The sequence below is a fragment of the Lithobates pipiens genome, unplaced genomic scaffold (assembly GCF_037356315.1).
Source record: "Lithobates pipiens isolate NorthernLeopardFrog02 unplaced genomic scaffold, aLitPip1_a1.2 Scaffold_3, whole genome shotgun sequence".
NCBI lineage: Eukaryota > Metazoa > Chordata > Amphibia > Anura > Ranidae > Lithobates > Lithobates pipiens.
In genome coordinates this window covers 268,073,100-268,085,599 of record NW_027507790.1, presented here as the reverse complement: position 1 = coordinate 268,085,599, position 12,500 = coordinate 268,073,100, and positions in this window count along the sequence as shown.

Sequence of the window (12,500 nt, the reverse complement as noted above, 5' to 3'; positions counted from 1 at the left end):
CGACCTCAAGCAATGAAAATTGACAATAATGCCGTCCAGCAAAGTCAACTGTCGATAACGCCATCCAGCGATGTCAATTGTCGATGACACCGTCCAGCGATGTCAATTGTCAATTACACCGTCCAGCGATGTCAATTGTCGATTACACCATCCAGTGATGTCAATTGTCGATTACACCGTCCAGCGATGTCAATTGTCGATAACACCGTCCAGCGATATCAATTGTCGATAACACCGTCCAGCGATGTCAATTTTCGATAACGACATCAAGCAATGAAAATTGACAATAATGCCTTCCAGTGATGTCAATTGTCGATAACGCCGTCCAGCGATGTCAATTGTTGATAACGACCTCCAGTGAAAAAAAATTAATAACGACTTCCAGCATCAAAAAATCTCAATAACGCCGTCCAGCGATGTCAATTGTTGATACTGCCGTCCAGCGACAAAAATTGACGATAACGCCATCCAGCATCAAATATTGTCGATAACGCCATCCAGCGCTGTCAATAAACGACCTCCAGCAATGAAAAGTGACAATAATGCCGACCAGCGATGTCAATTGTCGATAATGCCTTCCAGCGATGTCAATTGTCAATAACGACCTCTAGTGACAAAAATTGTCGATAACAACATCCAGCGATGTCAATTGTTGATAACGCCGCGCAGCGACAAAAATTGACGATAACGCCATCCAGCATCAAAAATTGTCGATAACGCTATCCAGTGATGTCAATTGTCGATAACGACATCGAGCAATGAAAATTGACGATAACGCCATCCAGCATCAAAAATTGTCGATAACGCCGTCCAGAGATGTCAATTGTCGATAACCACCTCCAGTGAAAAAAATAGTCAATAACGACTTCCAGCATGAATCTCAATAACGACGTCCAGCGATGTCAGTTGTCAATAACGACCTCCAGTGACAAAAATTGTCGATAACGCTGCCCAGCAACAAAAATTGACGATAATGACGTCCAGCAACGAAAATTGTCAATAACGCTGTCCAGCGATGTCAATTGTCAAGAACGACCTCTAGTGACAAAAATTGTCGATAACAACATCCAGCGATGTCAATTGTTGATAACGCTGTCAAGCGACAAAAATTGACGTTACGGCTGTCCAGAGACAAAAATTGTCTATTAATATTATTATATGTTATTATATATATATATATATATATAATTATATATATATATATATATATATATACATATATATATATATATATATATATATATATATATATATATATATATTTTTTTTTTTTTTCCCTTTCATACAGTTGGCTTTACAGGAATAGTATATATTCCGTTGTCAAGTATCCTTTGTATCCATCTTGCTAATATTTACGAATTCCCACCCACTTTCATCCATTTTTCCTTTTTCATATATTTTTTTTTTTTATTATTATTATTATTATTATTATTATTTTTATATTTATTTTAATTTTTATTTATTCTTTTTTTATTTTTATATTTATATATATTTTTATTTTTATTTCCACATCCATCATTTTCATTTTTATTTCTTCTTCATTCTTATATTTTTATTTTTAGTTCCTTTTTTTTTTCTGTTTTTTTTCACTTGTGTTTTTCTCATTTGTTTCATTATTATCATTTTTCACTTTAGTTTCATTACTAACTCCTCTTACTTCACCACACATATATAAATAAATATATATACATGTCCATACATATATCTTGCACGACTCTTTCTCCCATTTACTCCTCTTCTTCCTGTTTCCATTGTATTTAGTTCTGTGTCCTCACAATATTATGGTCCCCCCGCATTAGTCTGTGCCTTATTAGTTCCTATGCCTGTATATTGGTTTCGGCATCCCCGCCCCCTTCCCCTCCCCTGTGTGCTATTTATACCCCTGCCCTGATTCCAAGAGCCCAGCTTGATAAAGGAGCGCAGCCGTCCTGTCATACACGGTCTTGCCAGCTCAAGAAACGCGTTGCATGACCTGTGACGTCATCTCCCGTCGCCCAGAGTTCCTCGTGCGTTCCACGCCTCCGACTAACGCTCACGTCTCTACATCGGCCGGCTCTGCACATCTAATACAGCTAATGTTGTCTAATGTTGTCGATAACAACATGCAGCGATGTCAATTGTTGATAACGCTGTCAAGCGGCAAAAATTGACGGTACGGCTGTCCAGAGACAAAAATTGTCGATAACGACCTCCAGCGATGTCAATTTTCAATAACGCTGTCCAGCGATGTCAATTGTTGATAACGCCGTGCAGCGGCAAAAATTGACGATAACAACATCCAGCATCAAAAATTGTCGATAACGCTATCCAGCGATGTCAATTGTCGATAACGAACTCCAGCAATGAAAATTGACAATAATGCCGTCCAGCGATGTCAATTGTCGATAACGCCGTCCAGCAATGTCAATTGTCGATAACCACCTCCAGTGAAAAAAATTGTCAATAACGACTTCCAGCAAAAAATCTCAATAACGACGTCCAGCGATGTCAGTTGTCGATAACGACCTCCAGTAACAAAAATTGTCGATAACGCCGCCCAGCAACAAAAATTGACGATAATGACGTCCAGCAACGAAAATTGTCAATAACGCTGTCCAGCGATGTCAATTGTCAAGAACGACCTCTAGTGACAAAAATTGTCGATAACAACATCCAGCGATGTTAATTGTTGATAACGCTGTCAAGCGACAAAAATTGACGTTACGACTGTCCAGAGACAAAAATTGTCTATTAATATTATTATATGTTATTATATATATATATATATATATATATATATATATATATATATATATATATATATATATATATATATATATAATTATATATATATATATATTTTTTTTTCCCTTTCATACAGTTGGCTTTACAGGAATAGTATATATTCCGTTGTCAAGTATCCTTTGTATCCATCTTGCTAATATTTACGAATTCCCACCCACTTTCATCCATTTTTTACTTTTTCATATATATATATTTTTTTATTATTATTATTATTATTTTTTTATTATTATTATTATATTTTTTTTAATTTTTATTTATTCTTTTTTTATTTTTATATTTATATATTTTTTTTTTTTTATTTCCACATCCATCATTTTCATTTTTATTTCTTCTTCATTCTTATATTTTTATTTTTAGTTCCTTTTTTTTTTTCTGTTTTTTTCATTTGTTTCATTATTATAATTTTTCACTTTAGTTTCATTACTAACTCCTCTTACTTCACCACACATATATAAATAAATATATATACATGTCCATACATATATCTTGCACCACTCTTTCTCCCATTTACTCCTCTTCTTCCTGTTTCCATTGTATTTAGTTCTGTGTCCTCACAATATTATGGTCCCCCCGCATTGGTCCGTGCCTTATTAGTTCCTATGCCTGTATATTGGTTCCGGCATCCCCGCCCCCTTCCCCTCCCCTGTGTGCTATTTATACCCCTGCCCTGATTCCAAGAGCCCAGCTTGATAAAGGAGCGCAGCCGTCCTGTCATACACGGTCTTGCCAGCTCAAGAAACGCGTTGCATGCCCTGTGACGTCCTCTCCCGTCGCCCGGAGTTCCTCGTGCGTTCCACGCCTCGGACTAACGCTCACATCTCTACATCGGCCGGCTCTGCACATCTAATACAGCTAATGTTGTCTAATGTTGTCGATAACAACATGCAGCGATGTCAATTGTTGATAACGCTGTCAAGCGGCAAAAATTGACGTTACGGCTGTCCAGAGACAAAAATTGTCGATAACGACCTCCAGCGATGTCAATTTTCAATAACGCTGTCCAGCGATGTCAATTGTTGATAACGCCGTGCAGCGGCAAAAATTGACGATAACGACATCCAGCATCAAAAATTGTCGATAACGCTATCCAGCGTTGTCGATAACGAACTCCAGCAATGAAAATTGACAATAATGCCGTCCAGCGATGTCGATAACGCCGTCCAGCGATGTCAATTGTCGATAACCACCTCCAGTGAAAAAAATTGTCAATAACGACTTTCAGCAAAAAATCTCAATAACGACGTCCAGCGATGTCAGTTGTCGATAACGACCTCCAGTAACAAAAATTGTCGATAACGCCGCCCAGCAACAAAAATTGACGATAATGACGTCCAGCAACGAAAATTGTCAATAACGCTGTCCAGCGATGTCAATTGTCAAGAACGACCTCTAGTGACAAAAATTGTCTCGATAACAACATCCAGCGATGTCAATTGTTGATAACGCTGTCAAGCGACAAAAATTGACGTTACGGCTGTCCAGAGACAAAAATTGTCTATTAATATTATTATATGTTATTATATATATATATATATATATATATATATATATAATTATATATATATATATTTTTTTTTTTTCCCCTTTCATACAGTTGGCTTTACAGGAATAGTATATATTCCGTTGTCAAGTATCCTTTGTATCCATCTTGCTAATATTTACGAATTCCCACCCACTTTCATCCATTTTTCCTTTTTCATATATATATTTTTTTATTATTATTATTATTATTTTTTTATTATTATTATTATATTTATTTTAATTTTTATTTATTCTTTTTTTATTTTTATATTTATATATTTTTTTTTTTTTATTTCCACATCCATCATTTTCATTTTTATTTCTTCTTCATTCTTATATTTTTATTTTTAGTTCCTTTTTTTTTTTTCTGTTTTTTTTCACTTGTGTTTTTTTCATTTGTTTCATTATTATAATTTTTCACTTTAGTTTCATTACTAACTCCTCTTACTTCACCACACATATATAAATAAATATATATACATGTCCATACATATATCTTGCACCACTCTTTCTCCCATTTACTCCTCTTCTTCCTGTTTCCATTGTATTTAGTTCTGTGTCCTCACAATATTATGGTCCCCCCGCATTGGTCCGTGCCTTATTAGTTCCTATGCCTGTATATTGGTTCCGGCATCCCCGCCCCCTTCCCCTCCCCTGTGTGCTATTTATACCCCTTCCCTGATTCCAAGAGCCCAGCTTGATAAAGGAGCGCAGCCGTCCTGTCATACACGGTCTTGCCAGCTCAAGAAACGCGTTGCATGCCCTGTGACGTCCTCTCCCGTCGCCCGGAGTTCCTCGTGCGTTCCACGCCTCGGACTAACGCTCACGTCTCTACATCGGCCGGCTCTGCACATCTAATACAGCTAATGTTGTCTAATGTTGTCGATAACAACATGCAGCGATGTCAATTGTTGATAACGCTGTCAAGCGGCAAAAATTGACGTTACGGCTGTCCAGAGACAAAAATTGTCGATAACGACCTCCAGCGATGTCAATTTTCAATAACGCTGTCCAGCGATGTCAATTGTTGATAACGCCGTGCAGCGGCAAAAATTGACGATAACGACATGCAGCATCAAAAATTGTCGATAACGCTATCCAGCGATGTCAATTGTCGATAACGAACTCCAGCAATGAAAATTGACAATAATGCCGTCCAGCGATGTCGATAACGCCGTCCAGCGATGTCAATTGTCGATAACCACCTCCAGTGAAAAAAATTGTCAATAACGACTTTCAGCAAAAAATCTCAATAACGACGTCCAGCTATGTCAGTTGTCGATAACGACCTCCAGTGACAAAAATTGTTGATAACAACATCCAGCGATGTCAATTGTTGATAACGCTGTCAAGCGGCAAAAATTGACGTTACGGCTGTCCAGAGACAAAAATTGTCGATAACGACCTCCAGCGATGTCAATTTTCAATAACGCTGTCCAGCGATGTCAATTGTTGATAACGCCGTGCAGCGGCAAATTTACGATAACGACATCCAGCATCAAAAATTGTCGATAACGCTATCCAGCGATGTCAATTGTCGATAACGACCTCAAGCAATGAAAATTGACAATAATGCCGTCCAGCAACGTCAACTGTCGATAACGCCATCCAGCGATGTCAATTGTCGATGACACCGTCCAGCGATGTCAATTGTCAATTACACCGTCCAGCGATGTCAAATGTCGATTACACCGTCCAGCGATGTCAATTGTCGATAACACCGTCCAGCGATATCAATTGTCGATAACACCGTCCAGCGATGTCAATTTTCGATAACGACATCAAGCAATGAAAATTGACAATAATGCCTTCCAGTGATGTCAATTGTCGATAACGCCGTCCAGCGATGTCAATTGTTGATAACGACCTCCAGTGAAAAAAAATTAATAACGACTTCCAGCATCAAAAAATCTCAATAACGCCGTCCAGCGATGTCAATTGTTGATACTGCCGTCCAGCGACAAAAATTGACGATAACGCCATCCAGCATCAAATATTGTCGATAACGCCATCCAGCGCTGTCAATAAACGACCTCCAGCAATGAAAAGTGACAATAATGCCGACCAGCGATGTCAATTGTCGATAATGCCGTCCAGCGATGTCAATTGTCGATAACGCCTTCCAGCGATGTCAATTGTCAATAACGACCTCTAGTGACAAAAATTGTCGATAACAACATCCAGCGATGTCAATTGTTGATAACGCCGCGCAGCGACAAAAATTGACGATAACGCCATCCAGCATCAAAAATTGTCGATAACGCTATCCAGTGATGTCAATTGTCGATAACGACATCGAGCAATGAAAATTGACGATAACGCCATCCAGCATCAAAAATTGTCGATAACGCCGTCCAGAGATGTCAATTGTCGATAACCACCTCCAGTGAAAAAAATAGTCAATAACGACTTCCAGCATGAATCTCAATAACGACGTCCAGCGATGTCAGTTGTCAATAACGACCTCCAGTGACAAAAATTGTCGATAACAACATCCAGCGATGTCAATTGTTGATAACGCTGTCAAGCGACAAAAATTGACGTTACGGCTGTCCAGAGACAAAAATTGACGATAACGGCCTCCAGCGATGTCAATTTTCAATAACGCCGTCCAGCGATGTCAATTGTTGATAACGCTGTGCAGCGTCAAAAATTGACGATAACGCCATCCAGCATCAAAAATTGTCGATAACGCTATCCAGCGATGTCAATTGTCGATAACGACATCAAGCAATGAAAATTGACAATAATGCCGTCCAGCGAAGTCAATTGTCAATAACGCCGTCCAGCGAAGTCAATTGTCGATAACGACTTCCAGCAACAAATCTCAATAACGACCTCCAGCGATGTCAATTGTTGATAACGGCGTCCAGCGATGTCAATTGTTGATAACACCGTCCAGCGTCAAAAATTGACGATAATGCCATCCAGCATCAAATATTGTCGATAACGCCATCCAGCGATGTCAATTGTCGATAACGAACTCCAGCAATGAAAATTGACAATAATGCCGTCCAGCGATGTCAATTGTCAATAACGACCTCTAGTGACAAAAATTGTTGATAACAACATCCAGCGATGTCAATTGTTGATAACGCTGTCAAGCGACAAAAATTGACGTTACGGCTGTCCAGAGACAAAAATTGTCTATTAATATTATTATATGTTATTATATATATATATATTTTTTTTTTTTCCCTTTCATACAGTTGGCTTTACAGGAATAGTATATATTCCGTTGTCAAGTATCCTTTGTATCCATCTTGCTAATATTTACGAATTCCCACCCACTTTCATCCATTTTTCCTTTTTCGTATATATTTTTTTATTATTATTATTATTATTATTATTATTTTATTTTATTATTATTTTTATATTTATTTTAATTTTTATTTATTCTTTTTATATTTTTATATTTATATATATTTTTATTTCCACATCCATCATTTTCATTTTTATTTCTTCTTCATTCTTATATTTTTATTTTTATTTTTAGTTCCTTTTTTTTTTTCTGTTTTTTTTTCACTTGTGTTTTTTTCATTTGTTTCATTATTATCATTTTTCACTTTAGTTTCATTACTAACTCCTCTTACTTCACCACACATATATAAATAAATATATATACATGTCCATACATATATCTTGCACCACTCTTTCTCCCATTTACTCCTCTTCTTCCTGTTTCCATTGTATTTAGTTCTGTGTCCTCTCATTATTATGGTCCCCCCGCATTGGTCCGTGCCTTATTAGTTCCTATGCCTGTATATTGGTTCCGGCATCCCCGCCCCCTTCCCCTCCCCTGTGTGCTATTTATACCCCTGCCCTGATTCCAAGAGCCCAGCTTGATAAAGGAGCGCAGCCGTCCTGTCATACACGGTCTTGCCAGCTCAAGAAACGCGTTGCATGCCCTGTGACGTCATCTCCCGTCGCCCGGAGTTCCTCGTGCGCTCCACGCCTCGGACTAACGCTCACGTCTCTACATCGGCCGGCTCTACACATCTAATACAGCTAATGTTGTCTAATGTTGTCGATAACAACATGCAGCGATGTCAATTGTTGATAACGCTGTCAAGCGGCAAAAATTGACGTTACGGCTGTCCAGAGACAAAAATTGTCTATAACGACCTCCAGCGATGTCAATTTTCAATAAAGCCGTCCAGCGATGTCAATTGTTGATAACGCCGCGCAGCGACAAAAATTGACGATAACGCCATCCAGCATCAAATATTGTCGATAACGCTATCCAGTGATGTCAATTGTCGATAACGACATCGAGCAATGAAAATTGACGATAACGCCATCCAGCATCAAAGATTGTCGATAACGCCGTCCAGAGATGTCAATTGTCGATAACCACCTCCAGTGAAAAAAATAGTCAATAACGACTTCCAGCATAAATCTCAATAACGACGTCCAGCGATGTCAGTTGTCAATAACGACCTCCAGTGACAAAAATTGTCGATAACAACATCCAGCGATGTCAATTGTTGATAACGCTGTCAAGCGACAAAAATTGACGTTACGGCTGTCCAGAGACAAAAATTGTCGATAACGACCTCCAGCGATGTCAATTTTCAATAACGCTGTCCAGCGATGTCAATTGTTGATAACGCCGTGCAGCGGCAAAAATTGACGATAACAACATCCAGCATCAAAAATTGTCGATAACGCTATCCAGCGATGTCAATTGTCGATAACGAACTCCAGCAATGAAAATTGACAATAATGCCGTCCAGCGATGTCAATTGTCGATAACGCCGTCCAGCAATGTCAATTGTCGATAACCACCTCCAGTGAAAAAAATTGTCAATAACGACTTCCAGCAAAAAATCTCAATAACGACGTCCAGCGATGTCAGTTGTCGATAACGACCTCCAGTAACAAAAATTGTCGATAACGCCGCCCAGCAACAAAAATTGACGATAATGACGTCCAGCAACGAAAATTGTCAATAACGCTGTCCAGCGATGTCAATTGTCAAGAACGACCTCTAGTGACAAAAATTGTCGATAACAACATCCAGCGATGTTAATTGTTGATAACGCTGTCAAGCGACAAAAATTGACGTTACGGCTGTCCAGAGACAAAAATTGTCTATTAATATTATTATATGTTATTATATATATATATATATATATATATATATATATATATATATATATAATTATATATATATATATATTTTTTCCCTTTCATACAGTTGGCTTTACAGGAATAGTATATATTCCGTTGTCAAGTATCCTTTGTATCCATCTTGCTAATATTTACGAATTCCCACCCACTTTCATCCATTTTTCCTTTTTCATATATATATATTTTTTTATTATTATTATTATTATTTTTTTATTATTATTATTATATTTTTTTTAATTTTTATTTATTCTTTTTTTATTTTTATATTTATATATTTTTTTTTTTTATTTCCACATCCATCATTTTCATTTTTATTTCTTCTTCATTCTTATATTTTTATTTTTAGTTCCTTTTTTTTTTTCTGTTTTTTTCATTTGTTTCATTATTATAATTTTTCACTTTAGTTTCATTACTAACTCCTCTTACTTCACCACACATATATAAATAAATATATATACATGTCCATACATATATCTTGCACCACTCTTTCTCCCATTTACTCCTCTTCTTCCTGTTTCCATTGTATTTAGTTCTGTGTCCTCACAATATTATGGTCCCCCCGCATTGGTCCGTGCCTTATTAGTTCCTATGCCTGTATATTGGTTCCGGCATCCCCGCCCCCTTCCCCTCCCCTGTGTGCTATTTATACCCCTGCCCTGATTCCAAGAGCCCAGCTTGATAAAGGAGCGCAGCCGTCCTGTCATACACGGTCTTGCCAGCTCAAGAAACGCGTTGCATGCCCTGTGACGTCCTCTCCCGTCGCCCGGAGTTCCTCGTGCGTTCCACGCCTCGGACTAACGCTCACGTCTCTACATCGGCCGGCTCTGCACATCTAATACAGCTAATGTTGTCGATAACAACATGCAGCGATGTCAATTGTTGATAACGCTGTCAAGCGGCAAAAATTGACGTTACGGCTGTCCAGAGACAAAAATTGTCGATAACGACCTCCAGCGATGTCAATTTTCAATAACGCTGTCCAGCGATGTCAATTGTTGATAACGCCGTGCAGCGGCAAAAATTGACGATAACGACATGCAGCATCAAAAATTGTCGATAACGCTATCCAGCGATGTCAATTGTCGATAACGAACTCCAGCAATGAAAATTGACAATAATGCCGTCCAGCGATGTCGATAACGCCGTCCAGCGATGTCAATTGTCGATAACCACCTCCAGTGAAAAAAATTGTCAATAACGACTTTCAGCAAAAAATCTCAATAACGACGTCCAGCTATGTCAGTTGTCGATAACGACCTCCAGTGACAAAAATTGTTGATAACAACATCCAGCGATGTCAATTGTTGATAACGCTGTCAAGCGGCAAAAATTGACGTTACGGCTGTCCAGAGACAAAAATTGTCGATAACGACCTCCAGCGATGTCAATTTTCAATAACGCTGTCCAGCGATGTCAATTGTTGATAACGCCGTGCAGCGGCAAAAATTTACGATAACGACATCCAGCATCAAAAATTGTCGATAACGCTATCCAGCGATGTCAATTGTCGATAACGACCTCAAGCAATGAAAATTGACAATAATGCCGTCCAGCAACGTCAACTGTCGATAACGCCATCCAGCGATGTCAATTGTCGATGACACCGTCCAGCGATGTCAATTGTCAATTACACCGTCCAGCGATGTCAATTGTCGATTACACCGTCCAGCGATGTCAATTGTCGATAACACCGTCCAGCGATATCAATTGTCGATAACACCGTCCAGCGATGTCAATTTTCGATAACGACATCAAGCAATGAAAATTGACAATAATGCCTTCCAGTGATGTCAATTGTCGATAACGACCTCCAGTGAAAAAAAATTAATAACGACTTCCAGCATCAAAAAATCTCAATAACGCCGTCCAGCGATGTCAATTGTTGATAACGACCTCCAGTGAAAAAAAATTAATAACGACTTCCAGCATCAAAAAATCTCAATAACGCCGTCCAGCGATGTCAATTGTTGATACTGCCGTCCAGCGACAAAAATTGACGATAACGCCATCCAGCATCAAATATTGTCGATAACGCCATCCAGCGCTGTCAATAAACGACCTCCAGCAATGAAAAGTGACAATAATGCCGACCAGCGATGTCAATTGTCGATAATGCCGTCCAGCGATGTCAATTGTCGATAACGCCTTCCAGCGATGTCAATTGTCAATAACGACCTCTAGTGACAAAAATTGTCGATAACAACATCCAGCGATGTCAATTGTTGATAACGCCGCGCAGCGACAAAAATTGACGATAACGCCATCCAGCATCAAAAATTGTCGATAACGCTATCCAGTGATGTCAATTGTCGATAACGACATCGAGCAATGAAAATTGACGATAACGCCATCCAGCATCAAAAATTGTCGATAACGCCGTCCAGAGATGTCAATTGTCGATAACCACCTCCAGTGAAAAAAATAGTCAATAACGACTTCCAGCATGAATCTCAATAACGACGTCCAGCGATGTCAGTTGTCAATAACGACCTCCAGTGACAAAAATTGTCGATAACAACATCCAGCGATGTCAATTGTTGATAACGCTGTCAAGCGACAAAAATTGACGTTACGGCTGTCCAGAGACAAAAATTGATGATAACGGCCTCCAGCGATGTCAATTTTCAATAACGCCGTCCAGCGATGTCAATTGTTGATAACGCTGTGCAGCGTCAAAAATTGACGATAACGCCATCCAGCATCAAAAATTGTCGATAACGCTATCCAGCGATGTCAATTGTCGATAACGACATCAAGCAATGAAAATTGACAATAATGCCGTCCAGCGAAGTCAATTGTCAATAACGCCGTCCAGCGAAGTCAATTGTCGATAACGACTTCCAGCAACAAATCTCAATAACGACCTCCAGCGATGTCAATTGTTGATAACGGCGTCCAGCGATGTCAATTGTTGATAACACCGTCCAGCGTCAAAAATTGACGATAATGCCATCCAGCATCAAATATTGTCGATAACGCCATCCAGCGATGTCAATTGTCGATAACGAACTCCAGCAATGAAAATTGACAATAATGCCGTCCAGCGATGTCAATTGTCAATA